This window comes from Mus caroli, unplaced genomic scaffold (assembly GCF_978045245.1).
Source record: "Mus caroli unplaced genomic scaffold, Mus_caroli_1 scaffold_4, whole genome shotgun sequence".
NCBI lineage: Eukaryota > Metazoa > Chordata > Mammalia > Rodentia > Muridae > Mus > Mus caroli.
In genome coordinates, this window is record NW_028227259.1 from 108,889,450 (window position 1) to 108,904,451 (window position 15,002).

Sequence of the window (15,002 nt, forward strand, 5' to 3'; positions counted from 1 at the left end):
TAGCCCTGGCTGTCCTGGAGCTCACTCTGTAGACCAGGCTGGCCTCGAACTCAGAAATCCGCCTGTCTCTGCCTCCCGAGTGCTGGGATTAAAGGCGTGCGCCACCACACCCGGCTTGATGTAAACATTTTATTCAATCTCTAATAGTGAAATTGATAACTCATTGAAGTTGAGCTTAATACTGGGTGTGTTGTATGTGTGGACTATCTTACATTTTTAGAGACTTAGTGATAACAATATCTAATTAAAATTGCACTTGCCTGTAAGAATGATGTGATGTTGGGCATACTAATGGCTTGATGGAGAAAGACAATTATGAATTCTCAGCAGGTCTTCCTGAGGTCTCAGGAGGAGGAAGGAAAGGAGGAAGCCAACACAGAGGCAGACAGACAACAAGATCCTGATCTGCAGTGGTTTTTAAAGAGCAGCAATTAGCTGAGTTTTTCACAAGGGTAGAATAATTGGGGTAAAGCTTTATCATCATTAATTGTCTCTGAAATTATTTATTGGCATCTTCTAAATCATGATTATATTGAAAAATAAATCTAATTGGTTAACTTTTAAGCTTTAAGAGTCTTGTTTCTCCCAGGAAATTAGGTGGTGCTATGGCTGATCATGGGGTGCATGGGCATTGCATGGTAGTGAGATAAACTCGGGATGGGAACGGGGCCACTGGAGAGATGTTTAGCAGAGGAACACTGAGTGAGATGGCATAGTGGAGGCCCTGTGGCCCCTCATGGCCAGACAGTTGGCAGGCAGAGGGACTGCCAAGTGAGAGCTCCTACAGGGCCACAGTGACTCCCTGTGGCCCTGGGCAGGAATGCTGCAGCTTGCTGGTTGCCTTGCAGGCACTAGCACTGGAACATGCAGGCTCTCTTTTTAAATATTTCCCACAAGAAGGTATGTGCTTGTGGGCCACTAAGGGTTTGGTTTTTGTTTTGTTTTTACATTTTTTCTTTCTTTTTAATTAGATATTTTCTTTATTTACGTTTCATTTTTTTAAAAAAGAGTTTGTTCATCATATGTAAGTACATTGTAGCTGTGTTTAGACACCAGAACAAGGCATAAAGGTTGTGAACCACCATGTGTTTCCTGGAATTTGTACTCAGGACCTCCAGAAGAGCACTCAGTGCTCTTACCTGCTGAGCCATCTTAACAGCCCCTCTATTTACATTTCAAATGTTATCCCCTTTCCTAGTTTACTCCCAAAACTCCACTATCCCCTCCCTCATCCCTCTCCTCACCAACCAACCCACTCCTGCTTCCTGGCCCTGGCACTGGCCTATACTGAGGCATAGAACCTTCCCAGGATCAAGGTCATCTCCTCCCATTGATGAGTCCATTAAGGTTTTATTAACTTAATACCCAGTCGATTGTGTACATTTTTTTGTGATGGAGATTCAAAAGTAGACAACAGAAATCTCACTTATTAGAGGGAAAGTTCATCTAACAAAGAAGAGGCATCAGGAATATAGCCTAGAGCATAGGATGAGTGACTGTGGAGAAGGTGGAGCACTGCTTTAAATAGAATGTCCCTAAACCCTCAATATGTGACAAGTGAGCTGGGGCTGAGTGGAGAGATCTGAACAGAGTGATGGATGCAGAGGAAATAGGTTTCTAAGATTGGTTTCTGAACACAAAGAAGAATGAAGTAAAAGAAGTGACATGTCCTGCGCTCAAAAATAAATTCTGTGTCTGAAGAATTTGTAGGAAACAATGTCTTATTAATAGTTTTACCCGGGCGTGGTTTCGCATGCCTTTAATCCCAGCACTTGGGAGGCAGAGGCAGGCGAACTGTAAACCATAAACCTGTTGCTTGTCATTTTGATGCTTTTCCTCAGAAAAGCATCATATTAAAATTTTTATTTTGCCAATATTTTTAAAATTGAAATGAGATTATCACTGGAGCACTCAGCAAAGTGAGCAAGTGTTTAGCAATATGAATCATATTATCAGAACAATAAAAACCAGTTCCTGAAGAGGCAGAAACTGTATGTGATGAAAGGGACTCTGCATACAGTCATAATATCAAAACATGCCCTATCACTAGCTCTCAATCTCAGGTAAATCTGCAGATCACCTGGTGTGCCTGTGAGTGATCAAATTCAATGTCCCAGAGCTACAGTGTCTGGGGCTCTACAGTGTCAATAAAACTCTGGTGGAATGTGAACCCTTGATATTTCACACGATAAGGAGCTACAGACATTTATATAGAAGCATGGATCTTGGTTTGTCACTAAGGTATAAAATACAAGGCAGATGGGTTGTTTATAAGGAAAATTCAACCTGAAATGACAAGAAAGAGTGTGCCTTCAGGAGTGAAATGTTCTCTGGAGAAGTCAAGGTTCCAATGTCCAATGACTTAGCATGTATCCCTCTGTTAAGTTGGGATGTTCAAGAGGGGATGGACCATCATCTTATCCATCATCCACTCTCAGTGCTCCATCTTCAGATTTTTTGATAGCCTCACCTTAGTGGTGAAAGAACCTAGTGGGGTAACCCACACCCAACTCCCGATTCAGCGTGCACCCAAGAATCACGAATAGAACACAACGCCTTGATGTAACAACACGAGGTATTTTAATGGCGGAGCTCCGGATCGAAACGTATCTCACACAGGAGACAGTGGATTCGACCACGAGGCTTGGAAGCTAGGGGTTTTTATAGAAAGGGAGTGGGGCTGGGGGAGGAATTGGCGCGGTTTCACATGATTGGTCCATTTAAACATCAGCAGCCTGAGGTCAGAGGGGTGGGAGATAGGGAGGCGATGGGCCTGCCCAGGCATGTCCTGGTCTGTTCTGCTATGTTCTCAGCCCCAGGTTTCAAAGCTCACAAACAACTCTGTGGGCTATTTGACATACATTACATGAATCACAGGTCTCAAGTTTTATTTCCTTTCATTCCCCTCTTCTTCTGTTTAGACTAATTCTAATCATAGAATTTTAGAGATTGGTGTCCCCTAACTCTTCATCTACCTGAACTATAGGTTGATATTGCCTTTGAAGAACCATGAGTTTTACTGTATCAATTCTACTCTGGATGAAAGCCATTCCTCTATTTATTATACAGGGGCCGAAAACTAAAGCTAAGCATATCATAAGGATTGGTCCAGCTACAGCGGAAATCAAAGAAGTTATCCAAGATGGTCGTGATTCAAACCACGACTCAAACCACCCCCGTTGAGCATCCCGTTCCCGTTTCCTTCGCTCTAATCTTTCTCTCAGTTTCTGCATAGAGTCTCTAACTATTCCTGTATGATCTGCATAGAAGCAGCACTCTTCTTTAAGGGCAGGACACAGTCTTCCTTCCTTTAGGAACAACAAATCAAGACCTCTCCTGTTCTGCAAAACTACCTCAGACAGGGAGGTCAAAGATTTTTCTAAAGCGTCAATGGACTTCTCTATTGCCGCTAGGTCTTCATTGACAGCATCCCTCAAAGACTGAATTCCCTGTCTTCCTTCTATCAAAGCTGACACTCCTGTCCCCACTCCTACTGCCATACCTATTCCCAAGAATGCAGCCAGGGTTAAAGTAATTGGTTCTCTTTTCGACCGCCGGCCAGCATAGCTTTCTTCTAAACTGGATGCAGGGTGATAATATACGCGGGGTAACAGCTGGATCATGACACAAAAATCATGAGATGAATTAAAAACCTTAGTTGATACACAGGGAGTAAGTCCTGTATTGCAAGCCCACCATCCAACCGGGGAAGGTACAAGATAGTAATTAGCTTCCGTTCTGGACACGGACTGAATTTGTCCGCATAGGTGTTTGTGAGTGGAAGGTGGGGTGCCTATACAGAGACCTGGACTCCTCGCAGATACTTCAGTCAGGGTCAGTTTTTGTCCTGTTCCCCAAGAGCAGGAAGTATGGCTGCTGGTTCTGTTGAAATCTCCATTGAAAGCAATTCCTTCATAATAAGGCGGACCCGAGGACAGGCATAGCCAGCAGTCCTCAGTAGCCCTTGGATCAGTTCTATTAAGGGCATAAAAGGCTCCTCTCACTAGGTTAAACATCCTCTGTCTTGTTGAAGGAATCTCAGGGGTAATAGTTAGAGGTACCTGAGGAGTGGGAGGTTGGGTGATAGCAGCCATACTAAGGGGGTCCACAATCACCGGAGTAGGCTGAGTAATAGTATGGGTGAGGGGTGTGGACTTGGTTGGGGGGCCTAAAGGATTGTAGGGGGTCTCTATTTTTAATCTGATGGTGAACAATAATCCCTCATCATATCTTTGCTTGTAAATCCTAAGACCCCAGGTATACCCTTTTGTCCATCCCAGAGCTCTTTTCCCTGGTTCAGTAAAGGTGTCACGGAGCGGATGGCACCAGTCAGTACACTCGTCTAGGTCGAATCCTCCAGGTACATAAGACGCTAGGGAATAGTTGGCTGTTACTCTAATATAGTCCCAGCTTGAGGAGGGCTTCCAGTGGGCTGTACCTGAAGTCTCGCAACCCCAGCTCTTGCAATAGAAGTCAGCCTTACCTCCACATGTTGGATTAAGGGATTGACTTCGGTGGGGCCCGGGACAGACATAGAAGGGATGGGTTCGAAGCATACTTCTATCCCTTTGGTTAGAGCAACCACCCCATGGGTCTCTCGAATGTTTTTCTACGTACGGAGTGGGTGTTAAAGGTGCCCTCTGAATGTCAGAGTACCCCTCCAAGTCCCATCCAGGAGGGGCTCCTATAGCCAACTTACAGATGTCAGGGAAAAGATCAGGCCACCAAGTCCACAGAGGGTGTACCTCGGCGATTGTCCATACAGCCCTACCCCCCTCATTGAGTACCTCCCACGTTTGTTGAACAGGACTGTGGGCGTTGAAGTCCTTTGGGATCGCTCCTACGAAGCAGGCGCAACTTAAAAGGGTTAGTAGTCTTCTCCAAAGTCCACTCATCATGGCTGACTCCAGGGGGTGCTCTCTTGACATGGGATGCGTGGACCCAAGTGGGGATTCCTTCCACTTTTACCGCGGTGGGCGTTGTCAGTAGCACCAAGTAGGGTCCCTTCCACCTCGGTTCTAGGTTTCCTGCTCCGTGTCTCCTCACCAGGACTGCGTCTCCTACTTCAAACTGGTGCGGCACCTGTGTGTCACCAGCAACATAGGTTTCTTTTAGCTGTTCCCAGACCTCTTTTCTTATTATTTCGAGAGCTTTTAATCGAGCCAAAAGACTAGAAGAAGGAGAGAAAGACACATCTGGGTGATTCCTATCCCCTACAGTCATAAAAATGGGTGGGGGCGCCCCATACATTAATTCAAATGGAGTTAGGCCAAGGGGTCCAGGTGTATTCCGAACCCTGAACAAGGCATAAGGGAGAACGGCTGTCCAATCGCTTCGCGCCGGATTCTAAGGCTATTTTAGTCAGAGTCTCCTTTAGTGTCCTGTTCATCCTCTCTACCTGTCCTGAACTCTGGGGTCTGTATGCACAATGTAATTTCCAATTTGTCCCCAGTTGCCTGGCCAATCCCTGACTTACCTGGGAGACGAAGGCAGGTCCGTTGTCTGACCCCATTACCTTAGGTATCCCAAAGCAGGGAAGGATTTCTTCAAGTATCTTCTTGACCACTACATTAGCCGTTTCTTTCTTGGTGGGGAACGCTTCGACCCATCCCGAGAAGGTGTCTATAAAAACTAGGAGATATTTATTTCCATACCTAGCCGGTTTCACCTCAGTGAAGTCAGTTTCCCAGTAGGCTCCAGGCCTGTCTCCTCGCAGTCGTTTTCCTTCCTGGAGCCTGCTAGACCCAGCATTGGTAAGTGCACAAGCACGGCAGTTTTTTACTATCTCCTGCACAATTCTCTTTAATCCAGGAATGTAATAGGGGGACTTACTAACCAATTTTAGTATTTTTTTAGTTCCTAAATGAGTCAGATGGTGTATGTTAGCTAAGTAATCTCGCCCCTCTTCTTCTGTGAGGGTTCTTTTATTTATTTCCTCAGCAGCGGGCTGTTGGGTTCTCACCACCAGAGTCATTGGCCCTTGGGCTGCTTTTTTAGCTTCTTGGTCTGCCATTTGATTTCCTTTTTCAACGGGCCCAGTTCCCTTCTGGTGTCCTGGGCAATGGATAATTGCCACCCTACGGGGCAGATGAACAGCATCTAATAAGCTGAGAATTTCTTCTTTATTTTTGATATCTTTGCCGGCAGACGTCAGCAGTCCACGGTGTCGGTATATTGCTCCGTGAACATGAGCCGTGGCAAAAGCGTACTGGCTGTCAGTATAGACATTAAGAGTCCTTCCTTCTGCCAGCCTTAAGGCTTGAATTAGTGCGATTAGTTCCGCTTTTTGAGCTGATGTACCCTCCGGCAGGCTGCTGGCCCATATGACAGACTTTCCATCCACTACTGCTGCCCCAGCCCTCCGCTTACCTTCTACCACAAAGCTGCTTCCGTCCGTGAACCAAGTCATCGCCCCTGGCCAAGGTTGGTCTGTGAGGTCTGGCCGGATTCCAGTCTCTTCTGCCAGTATTTCTTCACACTTATGTGCAGGGGCCTCGTCAGCCTCAGGTAGTAAGGAGGCAGGGTTGAGAATGGCTAGGGGTGCGAAACTTACTCGCTCTGTCAGCAATAGGCTCTGGTAATGCGTCATTCGGGCATTGGTCAACCAGCGGTCTGGTGGTTGCCTGACGATGCTCTCAAGAGAGTGTGGGGCCACTATGGTAACATTCTGGCCCATAGTCAGTTTGTCAGCATCTCTTACTAGCACAGCCATGGCTGCTATTGCTCGCAGGCAGGAGGGCCATCCACTAGCCACAGAGTCCAGTTTCTTTGATAAGTAGGCTACCGGGCGCTTCCATGGTCCCAAAACCTGGGTAAGGACTCCCCTTGCCACTCCATTTCTTTCATCAATGTATAGGGTGAAAGGTTTGTTTAAATCTGGCAGGGCCAATGCTGGAGCCTGCAGCAGTGCCTTTTTGAGAGTTTCAAAGGCTAGCTGATGTTCCCTGGTCCAGGTGAATTCCCCTTTCTCTTTGGTTAGTGGATACAAGGGAGCTGCCAGTGAGGCAAATCCGGGAATCCAGAGTCTGCAAAACCCGGCAGTCCCCAGGAACTCTCTTACCTGGCGAGCAGTGGTTGGGGCCGGGATCTGCATAACAGCTTGTTTTCTGGCTTCTGTGAGCCACCGTTGTCCATCTCTCAGGACATATCCTAGGTAGGTCACTTCTACCTGGCATAACTGAGCCTTTTTAGCAGAGGCCCGATACCCCAGCTTACCTAACTCGCCCAGGAGGTTATGGGTCCCAATTTCACAGTCCTCGTGTGTTTCTGCAGCTAGGAGCAGGTCATCTACATATTGCAAAAGAGTCACCTGTGGGTTATTGGCTCGGAAAAGAGCAAGATCTCGGTGTAGGGCTTCATCGAACAAAGTGGGCGAGTTCTTGAATCCCTGAGGCAGCCTCGTCCATGTGAGCTGTCCGGCTTGTCCACTCTCGGAGTCTCGCCATTCGAAAGCGAACAAGGGCTGGCTGTTGGGGTGTAACCTCAAACAGAAAAAAAGCGTCTTTGAGATCCAGGACTGTGTACCATGTCCGACCAGGTGGCAAGGTGCTGAGGAGGTTATAAGGATTTGGCACCGTGGGGTGTATGTCCTGAACTCTCTTATTGACTTCTCTAAGGTCCTGGACTGGATGGTAGTCACTGGTCCCTGGTTTTTTTACTGGAAGTAGAGGAGTGTTCCAAGGGGATTTGCATGGGACCAAAATCCCTTGTTGGAGCAGTTTGTTGATTTGGGGGCGTATACCCTCTTGAGCTTCTCTGCTCATGGGATATTGTCGGACCCCTATAGGGGTGGCCCCGGACTTAAGTTCAATCACCACAGGGGGGACCAGTTTTGCCATCCCCACTCCTCCCGTCTCTGCCCATGCCTGAGGGTATAGATTCAACCAGTCCTGTAATCCCTCATGGGGCTTTACTTTATTTTGGTAAAGTCGATATTCCTCTCCTAGTTGTAAAGACAGCTCGAGTCTGGGGCACTTTTATTCCCCGGAAAACCTCCGGTCAATGAGAGGTGAAAGTTATTTGTGCTTTTAACTTGGTTAGTAAGTCTCTCCCCAATAAAGGCATAGGACACTCTGGAATGACTAGAAACGAATGAGTTACTCAATTTCGCCCTATGTCTACTACTCGGGATGTGGTCCATGGATACGATTTTTGTCCCGTGGCCCCGATCACCAAGGTTTTTTCATTTTTCTTCACTTTTCCTAGAGGTGTTTTGAGTACTGAAAATTCGGCTCCCGTGTCAACTAGAAAGTCCACGGGGGTCCCCTCCACTTCTAAGGTTACCCTAGGCTCGGGGAGGGGGTCCGAGCCCCGTTCCCCCTAGTCTTCATCTTCTCCAAGAGAAAGCACCTTTACCTCTTGTTTTTTTTTCGGACAGTCGCTCTTCCAGTGGCCCATTTCCTTGCAATATGCGCATTGGTTCCTCTCCAGGCGCTGCCCGCCTTCTTGGGGTCTCCTTGGTCCCTGCTGTCTTTTGTCTCCCAGGTTCCCTGACTGTCTACCTCTTCTTCCGTTATCTCTTTTCCTACTGCGGCCAGGATCCTAGTCAAAACCTTTTCTTGCCTCCTGTCTCTCCTATCCTCATCCTCTCTTTTCTCTCTTTTCTCTCTCTCTAACTTTTCATCTTCTGTTTCTCTCCTATGATACACTTTCTCTGCCTCTCTAACTACATCCCTTATGGTGTAATCCTGCAAGCCCTCAATTCGCTGTAACTTCTTCCTAATGTCAGGAGCCGACTGGCCAATGAAGGCCATAATTACTGAGGCCCTTTGACCCTCAGACGTGGGGTCGAATGGGGTATATCTCCTATAAGCCTCCATGAGCCTTTCGAGGAAGACTGAGGGGGGCTCAGTCGCTCCCTGCATAACCTCTCTTACCTTGGCCAGATTCATGGGCTGCCGGGCAGCACCTCTGAGACCCGCCACTAGGACCCGGCGATAATTGGACAGTCGTTCCCTACCTGGTGCCGTATTATAATCCCATCGGGGCTGGGTTAGCGGGAATCCTTCATCTATTTCAGCTGGAGTTTGGACAGGGCGCCCAGCCTCGTCTCGGACGTTTTTCCGAGCCTCAAGGAGAATTCTCTCCCTCTCCTCGGTTGTGAATAGAGTCTGCAGAAGCTGCTGGCAGTCATCCCAGGTCGGCTGGTGTGAATTCATTAATGATTCAACCAACCCAGTGAGTCCTGCAGGGTTCTCTGAAAAATGGGGGTGATTAGCTTTCCAGTTATAGAGGTCAGAAGAGGAAAAAGGCCAATACTGTAGGGGCTGTAGACTGTTCGGATCGGCAGGGGGAGCCCCAATAGCCCTGAGGGGGAGCGCCATGGTTGAATCCGCAGGCCCCTCAGGGGTGACTCCTCGCCGGCTCCTTGTTCCTGTGGAGGGACCCCCTCCTCCGGCCGGGGCCTGAGGCAGGGGTCCCGAGGGAGCTGAAGGTTGGGGCTGGGAAGCATATGGTGGGGGTTGAGGGGTGTCGGGCCACTCAGGGGGTTCTTCAATCTCTGGATAGATCTTGGGGGGTTTCGTCACTGGTGTGCTGCGATCATCATCTCCCCCGAGCGGTGGTTTCGGTTTCTCTTTCTCACCATTTTCTCGGATGGCTAGAATCTTGGTGCCAGGGCGGAGAGGCGGGAGGAATGGGCGAACCCACGGGGGTGGGTAGCGTGCCAAGTCCTCCCATACCGTGATGTATGGTTGCTGCTCTGGATACGATCCTGGCCCCTCCTGAAAAACAATGGCCTTCACAGCCCTTATGGTGGGTAAGTAAAAAGTTCCTTCTGCTGGCCAACCTACTCCAAAAACAGGCCATTCTGAGAAACAGAAAGTCATCCATGACTTTTTCTTCACTGTTACTGACAAATTTCGTCCTCTAGCCCTAACGTCCGTCCAATGGTCCTTAGTCAAAGATAAAGGAGTAGACACGGTCTATCCCATAGTGAAGAATAAGAATAAACACAACACAATGACAGAGATGGAAAACACTAAGACATCCAAACACACTCGTCCGCGTCTGGACTTATACAACCAGCCAAACGCTACCTCTGACGGAGTGGGATTCCGCGTCCACTCCTCTGGCAGGAAGATCACTCACTCTTATTCACTCTGCCAGGCAACAGCCAGGTCCTCCTGACTGTTCCGTACCCTGGGCAATCCAGGGACTCCCTCGGAACGTCTTCCAGGGGTGCAGCCTGTGGGGAAATAGACCGTCGTCTTCCCACAGCCACTAGGGTCCTTACGGTCCTCAGTGGCAGCTGCCAGAATACAGAATACCAGAACTGGTAACACAGGTGGGGCTCAAACCCACAATCTCAGAACTGAAAAACTAAGACAAAAATTCGGCAGTGCCACACTTAGACACTTAGACAACAGACAACATAACAAGACTCACACACAAACAAACGCACCTCCAAGGGGTCCTTCGGGGTTCCTGGGTGTCACGCAGATCTCGGTGGGACCTCCAAATGAAAGAACCTAGTGGGGAAACCCCCACCCAACTCCCGATTCAGCGTGCACCCAAGAATCACGAATAGAACACAACGCCTTGATGTAACAACACGAGGTATTTTAATGGCGGAGCTCCGGGTCGAAACGTATCTCACACAGGAGACAGTGGATTCGACCATGAGGCTTGGAAGCTAGGGGTTTTTATAGAAAGGGAGTGGGGCTGGGGGAGGAATTGGCGCGGTTTCACATGATTGGTCCATTTAAACATCAGCAGCCTGAGGTCAGAGGGGTGGGAGATAGGGAGGCGATGGGCCTGCCCAGGCATGTCCTGGTCTGTTCTGCTATGTTCTCAGCCCCAGGTTTCAAAGCTCACAAACAACTCTGTGGGCTATTTGACATACATTACATGAATCACAGGTCTCAAGTTTTATTTCCTTTCAGTGGCTTCAGAAAAAATTATGTTTCATGGACCTGCACATGATGCTTTGAAGTCCTTCAGATCTGCAGGGATGGTCATCTATTGTTATGAGAGCTTCTTCATTCACAGGACCTGCAAAAGGACAACAGGGGATATCAAGGATGCAGTCTTAACTGTGTGTGGTATTCTCAACTTTAAATACCAGTGATTAAATTTGTTGCAGGGTTTTTGTTAGGTTAACAGTACTGGTTTGTTATTCAGGTTTTCTTCCTTCTCTAGTCCTGCATGCATGCTAGTTTCTTACTGAACCCTTTGTTGTGCTTCCCAGTTGTGGTGAACCTCTTAGTCAACATGCTGGCCTCAGGCCCACTTATTTATCATTTGAATAGCTTGGGAAAAGACCAGGTACAGATGGTGATTTTCAGTTTTCCCCTAGGGTATGATCTGACTTTAAGCTGCTGTGGAGATGTCACTCAACTCAGGAGTCTGTTCTGATTTCAGATTCAGGCCTTGCTTGTGGCCTATAGAGACTATAATATTCATAAGACTACAAATTTTGGATATGCCTGGTTTTGTCAGAGTCAGATTGTATGGTGAGTGCTTTTCATAAGTTCATGCAGTCAGCTTCATCTTTTAGAAATATGGGTACAGATATGGAGGATTCTCTGACTCTAAAATGTGCAATATTTTTGAATCTATGGACTCAAATAAAAATGTAGGTGGAATTCCAACGTTTTTTCACGTGAAGACTTTGAATGTATACATCAAGTCTACATCTATTATAAGTCTACATCAAGTCTATGTCTATTTATCATATATGTGCAAATGTATTGATAGTATCAGCATAAACATGTGGGCACCTTTCAGAGCCCATAGTGCCTGTGTCTTATGAGAGAGGATTACAAATCTATGAAATGCAGTTCTCCAGTGACTCAGGAGCATTGGGTTGAGGGTGAAAGACAATTGAATGTGTACATATAAATAAATGGGAAAAGAGTCTGTGATTGCTCCCATTTTTTTCTCCTGTGTGATTGTGAAGAGTAATAGGAGAAGAATATGGATAAATAACAGTACTTATACCACCTAGGATATATGGTGGAATTTCAAAAGGAGTACACAAGAGATTATGATGTTAAACTCTGTCCTGGAGGTCTCTTGAAATTCTGTGTAATAGACTGGCCTTTGTGTGGGTTGAGGTGGCCCAAACCACAGCTTTCCCTAAGGCCATCACTCCTGTTGCTTGTCAGCCTGTCCACTTCAGGTTCTCTGTTGGTTTTTGCTATGGGGAGTTGTTTGCTTCTTAAATTTCATATGCATCTCCAACAATTACAGTCTTCACCTAAGTAATTGAAACTGAGGCAACATTGAAACACATTTGTGAACTTTCATTCCCCAGTGTGCTCTTGAGCATCAGCAGCAACTTGGGAGGCTTCTGCAGGGGATCCTCCTCCAGCCTCTACCTTGTTCCAGGAAGTTGGCAGCCATCCATGGCTTAGTACACAGCAGCAAGCAGGCTTCCACCAGCTTGAGGCTGTATGACTTTTGCATACATAATCTTTATTTTTTTTATTATTTATTTATTTATTTATTTATTTTTGGTTTTTCGAGACAGGGTTTCTCTGTATAGCTCTGGCTGTCCTGGAACTCACTTTGTAGACCAGGTTGGCCTCAAACTCAGAAATCCACCTGCCTCTCCCTCCTGAGTGCTGGGTTTAAAGGTGTGTGCCAGCATGCCCGGCTTGTGCATATATAACCAAAGCTTATCTTCACCTTAAAGCGCCTTTTGTTTCACCATGAAGTTGGATATGATCCTTTTATGTGGATAAACTTAAAATCTTAAGGAAAATTGGTTTAATTCCTTAAGTCTCTTAAAAATGGAACGTCATACTGTGGCTCAAGACTTGCCGTCTTTAAAGGGCTACTAAACAACGCCAAGCCCTAGATTCCCAACCAGCCTGTTGCTTCTACTGCCAAGCCTGAACGTGAAATCCCCAAATTCAGCACACACTCGGAACTTCTTCCACTGTGAGACAGAGGCCTGCAGAGCTCTTCATGGGCGTTGTTATTGTCTACAATAAGCCTTAGACAGGCAATGAGGAAGTTGCGATCACCTATTTCTTTCATAGGCATAATAAAATGCAAACTCTGGTTATTAAAATGAATAATTAGTAAGTATATCTTCATTCTGTGGCTACAGACCCTCATACAATTGCTTATTTGATTACAATGCGCTAAGATTTGGGCACCAATAAAATAGAATCTCAATTACTAAGAACATACCCTTGTAGCTGCTCGTATTCTTATGTTCATTTTGGTCCCCAAAAGTGCTCACAAAAGTGTCCATATGTAACATGCTGAGGGATACTCCAGGTTGATTCTGACTGGAAAGTAAAGATGCTAACTACCAATGTCTGGGCCGGGCAGGAAGAGGAGAGAGTTTTATGATTCACACAGGCTTGGGAGAAATAAGGAGGAAGAGGAGATTTGGCATGTGCTGGGGGAGGGTCAGGAGATACCACCTATGAGAAGGTGAGGAATAGAGAGCATAGCCACCATGTAGGAGACAGAGAATAGTGGCCCTGAAAGGGCTGCCTGACTATGTAAAGGACAGCAAAGTTGGAATATAGAGTTTTGGTAAGCAATAACTTACCAAGATCAAAGGGAAGATCAAAAGAAATGGATTGGCCATATAGGGGCCAGGAAATGGTCCTGCCATTGAGTTGTTTTAGGCATATGAGATATAACTGCTCTGTGTGTGTGTGTGTGTGTGTGTGTGTGTGTGAGTGTGTATTTCATTCAGGAAAGTAGAACATTGGGGCTGGCAGATAGTAACTCAGAGCAGCTGCTGCCATTGGGAACAATTTGTGTAGTTTAATTGGGAACAGCTGCAGTCCTTAACCTCTCCAGCATGTTTAAAATTAGAAAAAATAAGGCTGCCACTCATCCTGGACCTGACATGCTTCTTACTGAGATAATGAAAAATCATCAATTCATCACAACTACAAAAACAAAGATCAAATGAGCATGTTATTGTTACTGATTAAGAGATTGTTTTTTATTTTTCGGTATCCTGTTACTAAGGAAATAGTTGCAGTTTTAACTTCATGCTTTCAATGGTCAAACATCAATGTCCCTTGGAATCTTTAAAATGTAAGTTAAAAATTATAAGAATGTAAACATAAGGCTTGGAAATAAGGGGCAAGTCGTTAATCCAACCACCTCTGGAGCAGAAGCAGGATGATCATAGACTTCAAAGTCAACCTGGTCTGCATATTATTGAATTCCAGGACAGCCAGGGCTACATGGAGGAACCCAGTCTCAATAACAAAAAACAAAAATGAGAAAGAGGAGGAGGAGGAGGAGGAGGAAGAAAAGGCAATGATTGATCTTTAATAAATAAAGTTTTATCTATGAAGATTGGGATGGCTGGATGTTTCCAGAATTGAAAGAGAAATTAGAAAGTTTATGAAAGTTGCAAGTGTCCAAGTAAGTTATTAAAGATATGTAAATGTTAAACCTTAGAGATGATAGACAGGAGCCGGGCATGGTGGCAAACGCCTTTAATCCCAGCACTTGGGAGGCAGAGACAGGCAGATTTCTGAATTCAATGCAAGACTGGTATACAGAGTAAGTTCCAGGACAGCGAGGGCTTTACAAAGAAACCCTGTCTCAAACAACCAAGAAAAAAAAAAACAAAAACAAAACAAAAAAAAAGATGATAGATAGGATATTTCAATTTGTAAGCCAAGGACCAATGCATTTATGTCAAGCCTCTACTTATGAAAGACTCCGAGAGGAGCCCCTCGCTCAGGCCTCAGGACAGTAGTGGACACCCAAGAACTCACTATAGACAGAGCTTGTTGCAAACCACATGAGGCTTTATTCGGGGAAAGCCAGAGCTCTGGGGACGACTCATACCCCACACAGGGGTAGAGGAGTCGACCTCAAGGGGAAAGAGGTCCCAGTTTTTATAGGCCCTCAGGTGGGAAAGGAGAAGGGGGAGAGTAGGGGATTTCCAGATCTAAACAATGTCTATTCACAAGAAATGGGTATGGGAGGGGTACAAGGAAAGAGTCTAATGAAGGTGCAGCAATGGGCACACACCTGGTCAGAACATTGGCAGACACACAAGTTCGAGGAGT